We start from the raw sequence: 18,875 nt of genomic DNA on the forward strand, positions 1-18,875 counted from the left end.
CAACACTCATAACATGAGTGAAGCATGAGACTCTGTTTCTCATGTTTCATCGGTCGTTATAAATGCCAATGCCGATTTAAATGCAATTAGCTTATATCGGCCGATAATATCGGCCGGCCGATATATCGGTCGGGCTCTAATCCCAATGCTCCAAATAGTAATTAAACATCTATAATTATCTTTATTTGTGCATTTTCTGAGGGCATTACCTTTTCTCCATTCACTTCTCAAGCTGATTCTCATCCAAAGCGCCCGCATAAAAGCAGTTTAAATATATGGCGCTAAAAGGCGATAAATATACACACACGGAATTACAGTATTTAAGTGTTCACATATCATAACCTGTTATGTCTAAAGTAAACATTTGGGGAACTATTGGAGAAAAACATTTGATGTGTAACACTGTATTAGATCCGTGCATTACAGTAGGTCTTAAAGGGGTCATATGATGCTGCTAAAAAGAACATTATTTGGTGTAATGAAATGTGTTTATGTGGTTTAAGATAAAAAAAATATATATATTTTCCACATACTGTACATTGTTTCGCCTCAATGCGATCTTTACAGATCTTCTTTATGCACCAAGAGCTTGTAACACTCCAAAGAGAAAGGAAAAAATTTAATCACATCATATGACTGTTTTAATATATAGGCGGTCTGTCTCAATGATAATCAAACAATAAAAGAGGGAATCACTCGCGGCTCTTAATTGAACTGTTTTTGTAGTTTTAATAATTCAATTACTTGTAATGAACGCAATAAAGGGATTTTTACATTTGATTAATTGTTTTTCGCACTTGAATCCCTTTGTTTAGATGTAAAATGGAAAAGGTTATTTATCAATTATTTGTTTCTTTATATTTGTTCTACTGATTTTTGAATTCGTTCTAATTTATAATAACAAAGATCAAATAAAAATAGCTATATTGTGATTATTAATACAGTAATTATTCTTAAGAAAAGAACTGGAGGAAAAGATGCAACGTTGCTTGATGATTTTGCTTCGAAACCTTCAACTTGAGCTCCATAATTTTTAATCCATTTCCAACAAATCATTCATCATTTAGAAGGTCTTAAAAAATAAAATAAATATAATTTCATTTTTTTGATTGCTCATTATGACTCATTTCGCCAGCACAGTTCACATTTATTTAGGGCTGCCCCCGACTAAAGATATTCCTAGTCGACTAACACTCCTGCATTTTAGCGATTAGTCGAATAATCGTTCATTTCTGATATTAATATACAAACTTGCGTATATACAAGGAAAGGTATAGTCCAAGTTGAAGTTTAACACTTCCATATGACAGAAAATGCTAAAGCATGATATTAGCACGTTCAAAATTAAAATGAAGCGCTTAAAACAGAATAGTAAAGCGTTTAAAGTATACATCGCTTACGGACACAAAAATCAGTGGCCGGAACTTTATAGGCTAATTATAACATAAAAACAGCAATCATACTCCCTGTGCATTTTAATAATTTATTATCAAAAATACAAACTGTAACAGTTACATGTAAAAAAAAAAAAAAAAAAAAAAAAAAAAAAAAAACCGTTTTGAATAAAATAAACTAAAATTCGTTCTTTAAAATAAATCAAACTTATTAGTAACTTAGGCCTAGTACAAAACAAGGCAAAAAAATAAAAATAAATACTGTAGCAAAAACGCTGTTTGGTAAAAAAAAATACAGTGGAAAATTTATATAATTTTATATTGTTCAAAAGGAAAATTAACAAAAACGAACAATTTAATAAATGCACATGGCACATCGCACAACGCCAAAACTTAGAATAAAAAAAGAAGGCGGCAAACAAATCAACAGCCTAAGTATTTGATTAAATTGTTTAGAACAACTATATTTAAGACAAAATGTGGAACAAATAATTTAAAGAACACTAATACAAATGAAAAATATCACAGCAAAGCCGCAAACTGCCATTAAGACGACGGATGAGTCTCGACCTGAAACAACAAATTGCAAACATCAGACTAATTTTTGTTACAGAATAAAAAACAACTTCTGCATTATATAAAAACGAATAAATAAAAAATAATATGTATTTATTTATTTGTATAGCCTACCCGTTATAAAAATACCCGTTTTTTTTTTATATAGCCTAACAGATAGCAAACAGAAACACTACAAAAAGGAAATTAAGCATTCTAACCTAAGCTTTCAATTCGATTTTATTTTTTTCATATCATGTGAGAGGAACACCAGCTTGTCCACATTGTTGGGAAGAAGGGAGCTTCTCGACTTGTTCACAATGAAGCCGGCCTTTGAAAAGATGCGCTCTGATGGAGTGGATGTGGAAGGGATACAGTGGAGGCGTTTAGCTGCTTTAGCGAGCTTTGGATATCGATGTTCATTTTTTTGCCACCATGCCAATGGTCCCGAATCAACCTTTGTTTTATCTGCCAAGTACATTTTTAGTTCATCCTTCTCTTCTGCACGCTCCTCCTCATCAATGGCCATCAGCATGGATATCTCGGCCTGCTTTTCCTTTTTCGGTTCGGGCTCACCCTCCTCTGCAGGGCTAATGCTGTCATGATCACTTTCTGGCGCAGCTTCTGTAGATAAACTTTCTGCCAGATCCGACACTGAGGAGTACGCATCTTCTCGTTCGTGTTGGTCAAAGAATGACAAGCTCTTAAAACATGGGTCTAAGACAGCAACTTGAATATAAATGCTGGTCGCGATATTTTCCGTCAGTTGCCATCTCGTGTCAATTTCTTTTGCTAGTTCTGTCTTTAGTGCTTTTGTGGTGGGACTGTCTTCATTTCTCAGCACCAAATGGCGTCTCTTCATGTTTATTAACATGGGCAGTGTGGCAGATAGGGATGCGTTTAAATCCTGAGAAAGCAGCTCAGTGAGAGTGATCATAGGCTTTAGTACTGCGACCGTGTCCTCAGCTGTCAGCCAATGTGCTGTTGTGAGATCTAGACCTCGTTCAGACCGTTTGGTAATTTAGTTGCAGTAACGGTCATGTAACCCTCACTCTTGATAGAGGTCCATGTGTCTGTTGTAAAGCTGACTGCTGTACAACTATGAATTTTCTTAACAAGAATTTCATTAGTCGTGTTGAACTTGCTTGTTAAGCCATGCATTATTGTGTCACGTTTGGGAATGGTGTAGCCTGGTTCGAGGAATTCAAAAATTTCTTTAAACCCGTCACCATGGACAACGTTGATTGGTCTCATATCAAGCGCAATGAAATCGAAATTTTCTCTGTGATTTCTCGCTTTCTTTTCTCACTTAGAGGGGGTCTCAAAACTAATCTCTGCTGCATCATTGTTGACTCAGAAGTCGAAGTGCACGACGCCACATCATCGCTGCTATATTGTGGATGAGCCTAGAGACAAATGCATGTCAAAAACCATGAATATGATTTAACTTAACAGCGGAAATGTGTTTATGTGGTGGTTATGTGGTGGTTAACATTACTACTTACATGTTTTAAATGATAAAGACGAGTTCGATGTTGACGAGTGATAGGCAAATGTTTGCCTGCAGAGTTTGCAAACAGCCTTTTTAGTAGGGCTGGACGATTATGGCCTAAAATCAAAACCTCGATTAATTGAACATTTTACCTCGATTACGATTAATGAACGATTATTGTGTTTCGGTTTTGTTTTTGTTTTTTGCCCTCATAGTTCACTGACAAGGTTTGTACTGTAAATATGATTGACTATCAGCAGTTATTTTATCTCGTAACATTTCTTACTAGGGTTGGGTATTGTTTGAATTTTATCGATTCCTAGTTTCGATTCCAATAAGATAAAAAATCCAATATAAAAAAAATTAAGCCAAACATTTAGATGTCAAACATTTTTACAAAGCATTCTGTTGCAGCTGAATAACGAGCAAAAATAAGCAGCCTACAAAACACAGCAAGAGGAATTTTGCCTGTGACAAAAAAAAATAATACCATAGCAAAAACAACTATATTAATATAAATTTCAAATAAGTAATCAGTAATAAGAAAGGAACAAACAAATCAATTAGCAATATCATAAATAAATACAACTAAACTAAATTTCAGGTACAGAAACTGTAATTAAAAGTTTAAAAACACTGCAATAGTTTTCTTTTTATAAATAAAATAAAAATTAATCAAGTAAAGTTATTAAATATATTCAGTCAAGATCAGTGAATGATTTTCTTTTGTTCTTTGATTAACATTAATGATAGACAGCGCGTTTATTAGGCTGTTGTCTCTTTAAGCAAAAATACTGTACATATGTGTTTTCTTTCTCATCTGTTTATGTTCACGTAAGACAAAAACGCCTGCGATTATGATGATATACTGATGTAGTTTTCTGCATCGTAGTTTCGACTCGGAACAACCGTTTCTACAGTTAAAATACACAAAACAGTCCAAGAACGGACACAAACCGGGAACCCGCAGCGCGTCCGCCGACCGCTACTCTCTGTGCACGCGCTTGTGCTTCATGTGCGCTGCACACAAACATGCTATAATAAGTTTTGCGATTCTAAGCTATTTAGTGATATATCACAGGAAAGCGCTGGCAACTAGTTTCTGCGTTCCTCTGTGCGCGCGATCTTCATAGCTATGTTTATATGAGTGTCCGTGCCACAATTCAGCTGCGCGAACATGGTAGCTAGATATAAGAATACACATCCGTTCATCTAATCGCTTGAATGTCCAAACCATAAAACAAATACAACTGACAAATTTTAGTGAAGACGCAAGGCTCACCGCTCACGCGCCATCAGTATATGTTGAACCCACGTTCACCTCCGTGTTTTGCTTTTATGCCACTGACTGGAGAGCAGAGTCACGTGGCTACACACGCTCTAGTATGCTTTTAAGGGGGAAGTATTAACAGGATTAAAAAACCGAAATAACCGACATGGGAAAATTACGTCGGTTAGAGGTTATAAATTTCGGTTTTGATTATTTTTCGATTAATCGTCCAGCCCTACTTTTTAGGGTCGTCCTTCAACTTTTCAAAATGATCCCACACTTTGGACTTTTTTCTTGACATAATTATTAGCATCAGCCAGACACCTCTCCCACAAGTGCGCTTTGGTATACCACGAGGCACGAGATCTCGTTGATCTCTCGTTACTTTGATGTCATGTCATACACTGACTGCGCAGCCCCCGATTGCGTAATTTTTTCACGTGATTTTTTTTGCGACTAACCACCTAATGAAAATGTATTCGACCAAGCCCTCTTCATATCGACTAACGTTTAGTCGACTATTTGGGGGCAGCCCTACATTTATTGTTTAATTTCATAACACTGACAGAATTTAAAAGTTGAGACTTTGTTTCTTGTAAAAAGTAGCAATGCTCTGCAACGTTTTGTTCAACTAAAAATAGCATAAATCATTTATTGGGATTGGTTCATCAATTAAGAATCGATTAACAAAGAAATTGATATTTTCAAGCCAGCTCTAATATATACACTATGATTACATAACTGAAACTTGCTAACAACGACAAAAAAATACCACCAGCCTTGTGAACTATACTACAAAAATACTGTGATCAACAAAGAGGACTTCTGCTGTTTTCTTCCCCAGACTACACTGACATTTGAGTTCATTCGATAACAGCGCATTCAGCCTCATACTGAGAAAGGAACCAACGGACATAACAAGCTCTTGGAAGAACAACCTTTAACAAACCATAATTGCACAAGGCAAGGAAAGGAGATCTTCCTTTATACCTGTACAAAGGGAGAATACATACAGGCCTTATAGATGAGGAACGCACAATAAAGTGTAATATATGAGCCTGAAACAGGAAGGGATGTTTCAAATTATCACATTAGCTTGAAGAAAGGAAATGAATGTACTTTGATAAACTGAAACTCCTTAAGCTCTTGGCATACAAACTATGCCATTTCTTTACATTCAATACCAAAATGGGTTAAAACTGATTCAACAAACACTTAAGCACGGCATTTATAAATTGCAGCTCTGTGGTGTTTGAAAATTCAATATCTTTAGCGCCAGAGGTGGGTAGTAACGAGTTACATTTACTTCGTTACATTTACTTGAGTAATTTTTTGGGGTAACTAATACTTTTCGGAGTATATTTATAGATGGGTACTTTATACTCTTACTGGAGTAAATTTTTTGGGGAAAAATCTGTACTTTTACTCCGTTACTGTGGGCGACGATCCTCTCGTTACTTTATCTTAATGCAATAAATGTTATAAATGCTTCAGTTTATTCCAAACGCGCAGTCTACTTTTCTCTGGGCAATGAGCGATGCCCATTCGTGAATGATTCATTCTTTTGAGTCAATTCTGTTCAAAGGCTTGATCAAACCAATTGGCAAACGAGTGAACTGGTTCATGAATCAGTTTGAATGAGTCGTTCAGTTCCCTGCCGCACGCGCTGAGCATCTGAAGCGGTTCACTCAGAGTTTTAACGTTTAAGAACATCAGCAGCGTTGAAAACGTGGCTGGAACGGCACTGAATTGAAAGCAAATCTGCAAAGGCTATTATTTGCTTGCAATGGAGATCCTTATTAGATGAACACCGCGTGTGCTGTCTACTGTTTAACAGGTAATAACTTGGGCTACATTCGATTACAGTACACGATACCACTGTGGCATTAGTTTGTTGTACGTGTGTGGCTTATAACGGGGGAGTCAAGTTGAATGCAGCTTCCAAAAGACAAAAAATAGCCGATTAAGATTTTATTAATTTTAATACAATCACACTTGGTGCAAGTACGGTCAGCGAATCATATTATCAGCTGCTAAATTCAGATCTGTGATTGCTTGCTGGCGCTGAGCCAGAGATAGATGCGTTTATACAGCGCTGCCCATTATAACAAATCACACATGATTCTTTTGAGCTTATTAAAGCATTGACCAATCAGAGGTGTTCAGATGAGTCATCGCTAAAATGCCGGTGCTTCCTTCACTCGCCTACTGACTGAATACCTCTTTTTGGCGAATTCTCTCGTCAGAAACAACAGTGCAGATGTGTGTACGAATCTTTAATTAAGATATTGATTCACAGTGTTAACAGTTTCAGTGATTTTAATGGGAGTTTCTGAGAGTGATTGAAATCTAGACTGTCAGTGAAAATGATCTTTAATAATGTAAATGTTATTTGCTCTCTTTCTGAACAATGAAAGATTAGTAGCAATATTTATATCACATTAACTTTCAATGTTAAATTCACATTTAATATAAAGTCAGTCGTATTAAAAATATGTTATGGCATGACACCTATATCTGTTACTTAAGTAAACAGACTGGGTTTTATAATAAATTACATGAATTGGAGTAAAGGCTGATGAAATATATACATTTATACACACACACATACATTACATACATTTTATCTATACATCTAAATAAAAATAGGCTCAGTATATATGAGCAAAAGTAACTAGTAACTAACTACTTGAGTAGATTTTTTATCCGATACTCTTTTACTCTTACTCAAGTAACTATTCAAGACTAGTACTTTTACTTTTACTTAAGTAAATATTTCTAAAAGTACTTTTACTTTTACTTGAGTACAGTTTTTGGGTACTCTACCCACCTCTGTTTAGCGCCTACACCGGTTCTTTATGAGCATATATATTTCAGTGAGGATATATACTTCAGTGCCTGTGTCAGCAAAAGGGGGTGACAATAACGCTGTGCTCTGTGGTAATATCAATCATACCATTGCGGACACACAGTGATGTGTAAATTAAACCTGCACTGTATCAGCTATTCTGCTCTGTGGCCAGAAATTGGTGTCTTGCTTTAACAAGTGGCAAACCATGGTGGAAGAACTCAGCTAAATAAAATGCTGAGAGGCCTGAAGGTTGCATTGAGAATATGAAAGTCAGTTGTCCGTACAAAGGTACATGAGTCATACTATATTACATTTACATTACATTACATTTATTCACTTAGCTGACGCTTTTATCCAAAGCGACTTACAATTGCCACATATGTCAGAGGTCACACACCTCTGGAGCAACTAGGGGTTAAGTGTCTTGCTCAGGAACACATTGGTGTCTCACAGTGGATTCGAACCCGGGTCTCTCACACCAAAGACATGTGTCTTATCCACTGCGCTAGCACCACCCCAAGATACAAAGTCCCATCACTGTCGCCTAAAAGGTCAGAGGTAGATGATATCAACTTACAAGAAATGCTGGTTACAGGTAAAATGAGATAAGCTAGTTTTAAGATCTTTGCTTATGCAAGTATACATTTTACAAACTAAATTTCATTATAAGTAGACTGTAAAAATATATATTTTTTCAAAGTTATAAATAAAACAATTGGGAGTGTTTTTAAAAAAAAAATTTATTCAGTCTTCCTACTTCAAAATTCGGTTACTTGCAATTTCTTTGTAATTATTTGAAAATGTACAAGTAATTCTAAATGAATATTTTTTTCTACACATTTTTTCAGTGTAATAATGTGATGACTTGATGTAACATTAAGCATCATCATGAAAAATGCAATGATTGTAAGCTTGTTATTTAACGTCCATCAAAAGTATTACAATAGCATAAAGAACAGGTAGGTTTGATTCATTTCTGTGATTCAATTGAAGTGTTTTAATTAAAGGGTTAGTTCACCCAAAAATGTAAATTCTGTCATTATTTACGTAATTAGTCTCAGCCTTAGACGTCAAGCCCACGGACCTTTGGCTAAATGTCTGATGTATATGGGACACAAAAGTGGAAACACTTCAGGAGTGTAGAAGTCGTAATCGGACTGGATTAGATGAGTGTCGCGTTCTTTAATGTTCTGTCTGGAAACAAAGATACCGTGTTGCCAAACCCCCTCACGAAAGAAGAAAGCCGTAGTGTTAGGGCTGGGCGATAAATCGATTTTATCGATTAACTCAAAATGTGTAGTTTACACCGATTTGTTTAAATGAAAATAGTTTTTTGTTTTTTTCAAACATCCACCGACGCTCCTCTTAGGGCTCCCATAATTACGATTGGGCTCAACCCTCCCCCTGATTTTGTTCGAAATTATGTCATATCAGTTCGTTCTTCGATTCCGTTTAAAGTATAGCAGGGCCTTAACTCTCCACCTCTGACAGCACTAATATAAATTACTATGAAAAGGAAATAAACTTTGAAGTGCCCCATAATGTTATTTTTAAGGTTGGTCACATTGTTTTATGAGTCTCCTAAAACAAGTTTACATGCATGCAAGGTCAAAAAACATGTTAGTTTTCTCAGGAAATAGATTTTATTTGACCTAATTTCTAAATGATTCATAAACGACTCATGCGAAGCAGTTCAAAGTATCAGTCTCTCTAAAACCCTCCTTTCCATGAGCCCTCACTGCTGTGATTGGTCAATTGGCGCAGTCCTTTGTGATTGGTCCAGAGCCGTAGAGAGACTTGAGATTGGCTCTGGATTGGTCTACTGCGTAGAGCGCATCAGGGAACTACACTAACCTTTTCCACTGGTAGCACTTGCGCGACTAACTTTTTCAGTTACTGGCGCAAAACATGATTTGGCCGCTCTGGATAATAATGAAACTGTATTGCATACAGATGTGCATTTTATTTTACTTGCCATCTTTTAAACCACATGCCTTCTTGTTTTATTTCTTACGGTACACACAGTGCATTGCTCCATCTTGGTACCTTAACCCAGGGCCGTAGCTGGGGTTAGAGGGGCCCTTGTGCAGGTTGTACAGTGGGCCCTGTTTGAAATGGTTTAATATTTACTGTATGTTCGTTCTATTTATTTATTTGTGCTATTTACACAATGTTTACTTTTTTTTTTTTTGTAGGTGTCCAGAAACTAATTTAAAATAGCACTGCATAGTCTTCACTGTAAAATAAAATACACAGTCAAACCAAAATGTATTCAGACACCTTTAACATTTCTCACATTAGCACAGTTTATTTGTTTTAGTTTAGAAATTGGTAATAAAATATGACAAGAACTCAGAGTTAAACTGTGTCAGAACAAATTCATCTTGATAGTGTCAGATAACTTTGATAGAATGATATATAATGGAATCAACCAAAACTTCAGACAACTGTCAGTATGACAATATTTACACAACTATCAATACTTTGTTGAACAATTACCAAGCAAGCAATGCTTAATTTTGTTCAGTCTGTGGTGTGAAAAGGCTACATTAGCAATTAAAGAAAGAAACACTTAAGCACGAAATGGTCAGGTCCCTAATTTATTTTATTTTTTTATCAATTTCACTGGTAGTCTACAGTATGAAGAATTTCGGGGTATAATATTTCACAGCTCACTGTATTTTAATATACTCACTTACATAAATGAACTATAGTGTCCTGCACCCACTAGTAAAAAATATAATCAATTACATTTGATTTTTGGTTTGACTGTGGATAAATTCTTGTTAAAACTACAAAGTAATTCAGTCAAGAGCAGTGAGTGATTTACTTTCATTTTCATACATTAAAGACACTGACAGCAGAGCTAGTAAATTAGGCGCGGTCACTTTAAGAGACAATGCATCCATTATAATTATACACATCCGATTTCTTTCCAACTCTTTACTTTCATTTAAGACATAACCACAGACTTTTCGGACACACTTTCCAAGACGGGTATTTTGACATATTTAGTATGTATTTGTCGGTACAAAGGCAAGAAGACTTTGAAATTTGAATCTGAGAACTGGGACTGGAAACCAAGATGGCGCCTGTGTAATGGGCCTGCCGTCTGTCTCTCTTGTGGTTGCTTGTCTGGTTGTCTGCTCTATTTTTAAACTGCTACACGCTTTTAATCTACGACCGTCAAGCACTCTTGGATATTCGCAACTCTGTTGAGACCTCTTTCACAAAATCTTACACTTTAGATGTGGACTGCTCCTTTAACAAGACTGATGAGTCGTTCACATCGGCTATCCCGGGACAAAGCCGCCGGTGGCCCCTCAACATCCCGCGGAGAAAGCGAAGGAGGAAACGAGGAAACCGTGGAGGATACATCGTGAAGCTGAAAGCTCATCTGCGGGCTGGCTTTCTCTCGGATCCTTCTCACGAATCGCTTTACGATGGCTCTACTACCTAGCGCCCACTGGACGTGGCATACCAGTGGCTTCGTCATGTTCTCCCCCTGTACACGAGCCCTGTTTCTCGTTCCGGTCTCCGCCGAATCACCCACGGCTCCCGACGTCGGGGAGTAACTCACAGAAATCTACGCGCGCTGGAAAGAGTGTCCTCATCTCCTGTTATTATCTCTCCACCAAAGATGGCATTATTAAATGCCCGTTCCTTGGTGAATAAGCTCACAACTTGGATTTTATGTTTATCACGGAATCCTGGATAAAGGATGGTGATCTAACTCAGTTTTCTGATCTGATCCCTGATGACTGCACATTTTTTAACTCTCCTCGTCCGAGTGGACGCGGGGGTGGCATAGTAACAATTTTAAAGAACTCTCTCTCTGCACGCTGTCGATTGGTCCCTGGAACAGCCTTTTCCAGCTTTGAAGCTTAGTTTCTTCACTTGGACTGGAATGGTCCTGTATGTCTAGTGGTGATTTACCGTCCTCTGCACTGCACGAAGGATTTAATACAGAATTTCACTGAACTGATCTGCAATATTGCCACAAATTACGATCGCTTTCTATTGGTGGGCGACTTTAATATCCATTTCTGCTGTCCGTCTAACCCCTTATCACATGAGTTTCTTAATATTATCGATGCTTTCAATCTATCCCAGTGGATCAGTGACGCTACTCATATTCAGGGTTATACGTTGGATCTTGTACTCTCATATGGGCTTGATGTGTCTGATATTGTGCTCTCAGATTTTATGATCTCTGACCATAAGCCTATATTATTCACACTGTCTCTTCCAGAGCTCTCTTATTTTTCAAATACAACTGTAAGTCTTTCTCGCTTCTACTCTACACAGTTTAGCACAAATTTCAACTTGTGTTTTGCTGATTGTTGCTCACAGTTGCACTTGGATCAACCGTTATCTGACTTGGATGCTGATCAACATCTTAGCCTCTTGAACTCTGCCTGGCTTAAGGCAGGAAATGCAACTGCCCCCCTTAAGCCTCACAAGCAAAAAACAAAATCTGTACTGTGGCAAAACTCTGATACCCGTCTCCTAAGACAAAACTGTAGAAAGGCAGAACGTAAATGGAAACAAGACAGGCTGCATATCTCTATTCAAATGTTCAGAGACTCTTCCTTCTTACCAGACTGCAGCTAAGTCTGCAAAAGCTGCATACTTTTCTAACCTAATTGAAACTAATCACTCTAAACCTAAGGTTTTGTTTTCAATTATTCAATCTGTTACCAATCCTTCTGTTAACACCTTGCCTGTTGCCTCTGATGCTCTCTGTGAAAGCTTCTTGAGATATTTTAGTGACAAAATTACTAACTTAAGACTTGGTGTCTGCCCCACTTTAACTTTAACCATCTCTCCAATCATGTCATCTTCCTCTGCATTTTTGGACGCTTTTGAACCCATCAGTCTCCAGGAATTGAAGGAGGTGATTGACAATCTTAAACCCTCATTCTGTTCTAGCGATATCATTCACCCCGAATTTTTTTAATTAATTACTGATTCGATTGGGCCAGGTCTGCTGTCTCTTATTAATAAGTGTCTCCAAACTGGCTCTGTTCCTGCCGACTTTAAAGTTGCTACAGTCACTCCTCTACTCAAGAAGCCTTCACTTTGACCACACTGTTCTAAAAAAAAATTCGTCCAATTTCTGTTTTGCCTTTCATTTCAAAAGTTTTAGAGAAAATAGTGCTGAATCAACATCAACACTTTTTGACTAGTAATTCTATTTATGAGGTTTTTCAATCTGGTTTTAAGTCTGCTCACAGCACTGAGTCTGCCCTTCTGAGAGTGTTAAATGATATTTACCTCTCCACTGATTCCTGGGACTCTTTTAGATTTATCGGCTGCTTTTGACACCATAGACCACTCCTTACTATTATATAGATTAGAGTCTTGGGGTAGGTCTAAAAGCAAACGCTCTGAAATGGTTCCAGTCATACCTATCTGACAGAGAGTTTTTAGTGAAACTGGGAAATTTTTTCTCTTCCCCTGCTCCTCTGACCTGCGGCCTTCCACAAGGCTCTATTTTAGCTCCCTCTCTATTCTCTCTATACATGCTACCTCTGGGTTCTATTCTAAGAAAACATGGTGTGTCTTTTCATTTCTACGCAGATGACACTCAAATCTATCATCCAGTTAAGAAAAACAACTCCACTGCGATCACTTCTCTCCTCCAATGTTTAGAGGAGGTTAAATTATGGCTAGCCCAAAATTTCCTCTTCTTAAACGAGGACAAGACCGAGGTAATTGTTTTCGGTCCTAATGAGAACTCTCAGTGTATAAGCCCTGAGCTAGAAAGTTTGTCCGTTTTTAGATTCTCTCGGGTGCAGAACCTAGGTATTATTATTGACCAAAACTTAAAATTTGATAGACATATCTCTTCTGTTATTGGATCCAGTTTCTATCAGCTTCGTTTACTGTCTAAAATTAAAAACTTTCTCACTCCAAAAACTCTAGAAATGGCTGTTCATGCATTTGTTACATCGTGTCTAGATTACTGCAATTCTTTATATTGCGGTATATCTAAATCTCAAATTGCACGACTTCAGCTTGTCCAAAATGCTGCAGCCAGACTTCTTTTAAACTGTCGTAAACATGATCACATCACTCCAATTCTTAGATCCCTTCACTGGTTGCCGATTTCTCAGAGAATAGACTTTAAAATTCTGCTCTTCATTTATAAATCCCTTCATTACAAAGCTCCTGTCTATTTATCTGATCTCCTTCATCCTTATACTCCATCAAGAAGCCTACGATCCTGTGACCAGGCTCTGTTGGTGGTCTCTCGCGTTAGGCTAAAGCGTAGAGGGGAGCGTGCATTTGCGGTGGCTGGGCCACGACTCTGGAATACCCTGCCTTTAGAGATCAGACTGGCCCCTTTCTTGTCTATTTTTAAGTCCTTGCTAAAAACTTTTTTATTTTCCTTAGTGTACGGACTACTGTGATATGCTAAATTTTGAAATGGGTGGTTTTAAATTTTTGTCTGGTCTATTTTTCAGGTATGTGTAATATTCTTGCTCTTCTGTAAAGCACTTTGGTCAGCCGGGAGGCTGTTGTAAATGCGCTATACAAATAAAATTGAAATTGAAATTGAGACGCGTCTCTGTTTGCCTCTTGAACACCAGAACACCGCAGTGCTGAATTGAGCTCTTTCGCTTTTCGCTCTTTTTTTCCTGTTTATTTAAACTGCCATTTGTATTTGTTCGTTCAGGTGCAGGAGGACGCGACCGTCCTGAAGGAGAGCTTGGTTCAGTGTTGCTGTCAGTGAGAAGCGGCTCTCTCGTGCGCACCGAACACAGTTCGCGAGTAACCAGCTGCTCAGTTCAGCTTTACCGCATCGCGGGGCTGAAGCCAACTTGATGTGTTGAATGCTCAGAGCACGTTATTAAACTTATTTTTAAAATACGCATTTCTGTTTTAATAAATGCTCATAGTAAATCATAGCATCTTGCCTTAAACATAAGGTAGGTACAAAAATAATCAGTGATACATTTGCGACCTCAAAAAAAATTGGGTCGCAATGTCATTTCAAAAGGTCGCATACGCGACAAAACACCCATAGCTGTTACGGAATAACTGCCCTGTAGACTTGTCAATACATAGAAAAAATGGTATGGATTGTAGCTTACCAACTCGAGCCGGAGTCTGATGATAAAACGGTTAAAACGGCTGATTCACAAGAGACTGATTCACAAGCACGACTGGAGCAGGACATTTCTCAGTGCTAAGTGGCAAGTGTTGGCAAGTTTGTGGTAATTAATGGATGTGACAAAACAAATTTATTCTCACAGTGTAGGATACAGCGTCTTTTTTTCTGAAATGGTGAAATGACGACATAAAACGTGGGCGGACATTATGCAAATGTATTACTTCATGACGTAGAGCTGTGACAGAAGAAGATTCAGACTCCTTTAGGTGATTGCAAGCCGATTTTTTTTTTTTTTTTTGACAAATACTTCTATCTATTGTGCACTGTCAGCTTCACAACAGGGTATATACACAACGTCATTAGTTGAATTTAATACCTTTTACTACCTTTTTTAATACCTTCAAAATATTTTTTAATACCAGCGCGACTTCAAGCTGCAACTGTAGTGGTATAAATTAAATATCTTTCCGAATGGAATAAAATATTGCATCACAATGTAACGAGGTCATTATAACTTAACATCAACACTGGACTCAAAAACTGCCCACAGAGATAAGAATAGAAATAAAGACAGAAGAGGAAGGAGTCAGGCACGATTCTGGTGAAGCAGGCCTACACGCTGGGATTGGTAATGCTGCACTGTAATCATAGTTATTTATTATATTTTTCATTATATTTTATTATATGATATTGGTTTGAGACTGAGAGTATTTTATTTAGTGGAGAACTTTGCAGCAGAATTTTATTTCTTATTCTTTTTTTATTTTAAATATATTTTATTAAAAAGTATTTTTTTTAAAAAGTGTATAGTAATAAACAACCTGCAGTTTAATGTTTGCATTTCTTTCCCTTACTGTACCGAAAATGAACCAAACTGTGACTTTAAAACCGAGGTACGTACCGAACCGTGATTTTTGCGTACCATTACACCCCTAGTCAGGACTGTTTTGTCAAAGTTAGATCATTGGTTCTTCAGCTGTGGCTCACTATTGGTGGTACTCAGGATACGATTAAACATACAATAAAATAATTTAAACAAAATCCCTATAATTTATGTTTGGCTTTATCAGAGCCATGCTAAACCTCCAGATTAAGACGAGACACTGCAGGTGAAGTGGGTAAAAAAAAAAATAGTTATCACCTTACTTACTAAGTTGATTAAAATGTTATGTTTAAATATGCAAATGAGGCATTAATGAAATATGTGCTACTTTGCATACATTTCTAGTGCAAAAACCTGAACACTGGATGAAGTCAATTTCAAAATTCTTATAGGGGGGAATAAAATGTTGTATTTAATAAAGAAAATTATATATGAACACATCCCTCTGTAAAAACCTTCTGAATATAGACAGGAATAAATATGTCAACTTTGGTGTGTTTACGTGCAACTGAAGTGGAGATTTATGGCTCAGTGCTGGAGAAAAAATTCATTTTGAGAAAACGGCCTTTACAAATATGTTTTGTAATTGAACTCTATTGATTGTGCTATAAAATAAATACTTAACAGTGTATTTTGGATGTTTTATTTCCATTAGTCTGAAAAAAACATTTATGAAAAGCCAAAAAGCCCAAAATCAAAACATTGACAGGCACATGAAAAAAACTGTGTTTTTGCCTGCAGTTTCCCTCCTTAAGCTTTACAGTAAGTCTATAACACTATGCCCATCACAAGCCATGTCAATGTTAGTCAAATAGTGTTACTTGGAAAGCCTAATATTTTCTGAGGGGGTACTCTGTGAAAAGTTTAAGAACCACTGACCTAGATGTTTAGTCAATTTGAGAGGTGGAGCAGGACCCTGTGGCCTGGCTGCTTGTGGCCTAGACTGGAGCTATTAATCCTGAGTTTGCATATTTAACAGGTAAATTAGTCTACTCCAACCTACATTTAATTAAATCAATTTTCCAATATTATAGCTACTATTACCGAAAATCAACAGTAGACTAAATAATAAAATGATCACAAATGCGTGAAAATGTTTGAATGCAAACAACTATGTAAGCATATAGGTCTACCAAACATTAGGCAGCCCCTACAGGATTTCTTTTTTTTTCTGTGATTTTTGCAATCAAAATGACTGATTTTGCTGTGGCTTTTCTCAAAATTTGACTTTTCTGACTTGGAGAAGCACTGTAGGTCTCCAGACTAACGTTTGAGGACACCAGCACTAGTGACATTAAGTTCTACAGAAGGTGGCACCAGCACCTGACAGTAAAGCACTCACCATAATCACACATCTACATCTCGGAGATGTCTAATGTCTGCATTTACATATGCAAGATGTATTTTTAAGAGTGCTTGTTCATCTGCAGTATGTCCTTAAGATGTTTCCTAATTAGAATGCATGTAAAACTGCTTCTAAGACCTTTATCTGATTACACAGATGATTCCCAGATCTTCAGAAGATGTCTTACAGATGTAATAAATTACATCTGATAAAATGCACTTTTATTAATGCCATTCATAATGTCGAAACAGAATTTAATGAATACAAAAATAAATAAGTACTTCTCTGCAGCCATCTACAAGTGGTCATTTAATAGCTTCTTTGTATTATTTTTAAATAAGTGTTTGCTTTCCTATATTATAAAACTTTTGGTTTTATATATGGGGAAAACCTATTAAGGATGAATTTAAAAATAACTTTCAAATTCGGTAATACTTACTTAAATCACTGAATTGTGGGAAATGTTGTGTGAAGCATTTAAAATCACTCGAAAACAGACCATTTCTGTCACAAGCTGTCCCTGTAGCTTTACTGTAAAAACCCATGGTCAATGGTGGAGATTGTGTGTTTATTGAACAATGTTTTTCCTGGTCTCCACATCAGTGGCGTTTGTTCTGATATCAGCTTTAACAGAATTCTCAGCTGAATTTGAATGCTTCTAACAAGATTTCACAGAGATGTTATTGATTCTGTGGTGAATTCGACCACTTACTTCACTGTATTTCCCAGAGCTGTGTATAACGGTGTCTCGGCTCCGGCTCGAGCAGATAAACGGTCTGCGCAGTTCCGCTTTCGGTTTGTTTATCCAGTGTAGCTCTTATAAATCGGACATGATGAGAACACAAGGCCTTTCTTTGACTGAATGCACATTGCGAGGACGTCACGGGACGCTGCTTTTGCAAAAATTGGTCTGAAAACTTGCATTTCCCCATGTTTTAAATTACTGAATGGAAGCAATCTCGCGTACATGTTTGGCAGCAAGCCAGCTGGGCACCCAGTTGAACACCTCACATGATATCGCTCAGGTCTTACTCTCAATATATAAATAAATCCACGTGAATTTTAGAGGAAAGGCCTGCACTTAACACAAATTGAAACTGTATCTATAAAAAATTGGGCTTGAAAATTTAATTCCTAGTCAGATGACGTTTATTACTTTTTAATACTTTTTCATGCCCTTAATTTTGGCTAATTTCATTTACTACCTTTTACAACCCCGCGGAGACCCTGCACAACTTTTCAGATAGTTTATGTTCGCATACAGCAACATGACACACTACAAGAAAGGTAATAGTCATAATGGGGCACTTTAAAGCAAATACACAAACATCAAATATATACAAAAAAGCTAAATAAATGTCATGCTCCATCAATATCGGCCAGTCTTAGTCATCAGAAGCACAAAGCTTCTCTGGGATTGTGTAATGTATCTCAGACGAGGAAAGAAATCAAACCAGAAGGGCAGCACACATACGAAGACACATTCTTATCCATCGGACGAAGCAATGTGAAGTGCTTGAACATGACAGACATTTCAGCAGCACGTCTTCGAGATGAGCACCTCCCTGCTGGAGAAACTCCACCCATCTGTTTATGAGCAAACAAAGCCAAGGAGCTCCTTTAAGGAGGCTGTGGCAGAAAGGAGAAATATAAGTGAGCTCTTTCTCCTTAGCCAGCAGGGTTTTAGGGTGGAGGATTATGACGGCATATGTACAATCACATTATTCTCTCTTATCCCTGCCTGCGAAGCACTCGCATCCACTAGGGAAAACAGAGTGCCTGGGAAAGGATATCCAAACACAATCATGCATTAACCCCCACACATGCTTTGGAGAATGGCAAGACAATACACAATTTCCAATAAAAGACCTTTTGGGTCTCTGTCTATTTTCTGAGCGCTGGTAAACGCTGCAGACGTAGCGAGACAAACACCATAGGTGCTCAGTGCAGGAGATGGAGGAAGCT

The 18,875-nt window shown here is 37.3% G+C and overlaps 1 protein-coding gene across 16 annotated transcripts in view; it reads right to left on the minus strand.

The window, feature by feature from the left end:
- Positions 1-18,875, minus strand: part of LOC132094926 (E3 ubiquitin-protein ligase MYCBP2) — a 127,845-nt gene that overhangs the window by 103,861 nt on the left and 5,109 nt on the right. The window lies entirely within an intron of this gene.

The sequence above is a fragment of the Carassius carassius genome, chromosome 19 (genome assembly GCF_963082965.1).
Source record: "Carassius carassius chromosome 19, fCarCar2.1, whole genome shotgun sequence".
Lineage (NCBI taxonomy): Eukaryota > Metazoa > Chordata > Actinopteri > Cypriniformes > Cyprinidae > Carassius > Carassius carassius.